The sequence below is a fragment of the Elephantulus edwardii genome, unplaced genomic scaffold (genome assembly GCF_000299155.1).
Source record: "Elephantulus edwardii isolate Elephantulus edwardi_28Jun2011 unplaced genomic scaffold, EleEdw1.0 scaffold00373, whole genome shotgun sequence".
NCBI lineage: Eukaryota > Metazoa > Chordata > Mammalia > Macroscelidea > Macroscelididae > Elephantulus > Elephantulus edwardii.
The window spans coordinates 1,443,488-1,444,685 of record NW_006400123.1 but is presented as its reverse complement, the minus strand read 5'-3'; the positions used below and the strand labels follow the sequence as shown (position 1 = coordinate 1,444,685).

The window sequence follows — 1,198 nt, the reverse complement described above, 5'->3', positions numbered from 1 at the left end:
AACTGCAGACTTTCCCAGTCCAATGCATCTCCTGATTTCTGACTGTTGGTGCCAAGGGTGTTATTATGGATCTAAGTAAGGTGAAGTTGTTGGCAGTTTTAATCTTTTCTTCATCTATCATGTTGTTGTCTATTGGTCCAGGGGTAAGAATCTGTTTTATTGACCTTGAGATACAATCTGTTCTGAACGTTGTATTCTTTGACCTTCTGCAACAAATCATTCAGCAAGCAAGGTTATTTACTTTTTCTTTTTTTACGCTTCATGAAACATGTTATTGACCCTTTGAATAGAAACAAGTTTGGGGTTTTGTTGGTTTTTTTTCCAGGAAGATGATCCCATCACAATTCTGCTGGAACCTGTGCATGGCCTCCTCTTTGCTGTTTCTGTGTTTGCCCACAATACAGCCTCTTGTCTCTGATGCTGAAACTTGGCCTACCCAGTACCACATAGAAGTCTAGGCCATAGATACTAATGCTGGCATCATGTTTGCTCTCCAGATCAATGTGCTCATGGACCTCAAAATTAAAGTTTCCAGTATCTGAGAAGTTTTGTTTTGTTTTTTTTTTCCTTAACTTGTATTCCCCCACCTTTAGACCATTCTCCAAGACTTCCTCTGCCTTGGCCCCTTGGACTGTGGAGCAAACAACATTTCTTTTTCTTTTCTTTCTTTTTTTTTTTTTTATTTCTCTAATGCCCGAAGATCTGACAGTGTATCCAAGCTTTGGAAAATATGCGAGTCTGGTCTGTGAGTTTCTCTAACATCTTGACTGCCTGAGTCAATCTGTCTCCATTTTCACCTACACAGATGTTGAGGCCGCAATTGATAATGTGGAGTTTCTCTTTTACACCTTGACTTTGCACCATGAGAGAGAAAAAGAAGCTCCTTCCTAATTTTAAATCATATAGCATTCAGTTCAGACAATAACTTCTTTGTGTATGTATAGATTTCATATGTTGTTGTTCCTTCCAGTGAGCTATGGCTTATAACTACCTTATGAACAATGACTCTGAACGTTGCCCTAACTTGAGAGAACTTCACCATCTCCAATATTCCTGACCCCACTGCCACAGTCACTGCATCAATCCATCATATCCAGGGTGTTCTTCTACCATTCCAAGCATGATGTCTTGCTCCGAGGATTGGTCCCTTCTGACAACATACTCAACTCAAGCTTCAAGTTGTCAGCATATTTTCTTA

At 39.7% G+C, this 1,198-nt stretch overlaps 1 pseudogene; it reads right to left on the bottom strand.

Annotated features, from left to right (window-relative positions):
- Positions 1 to 271: 271 nt before the first annotated feature.
- On the bottom strand, positions 272 to 864 carry LOC102855615 (annotated as a pseudogene).
- Positions 865 to 1,198: the final 334 nt, after the last annotated feature.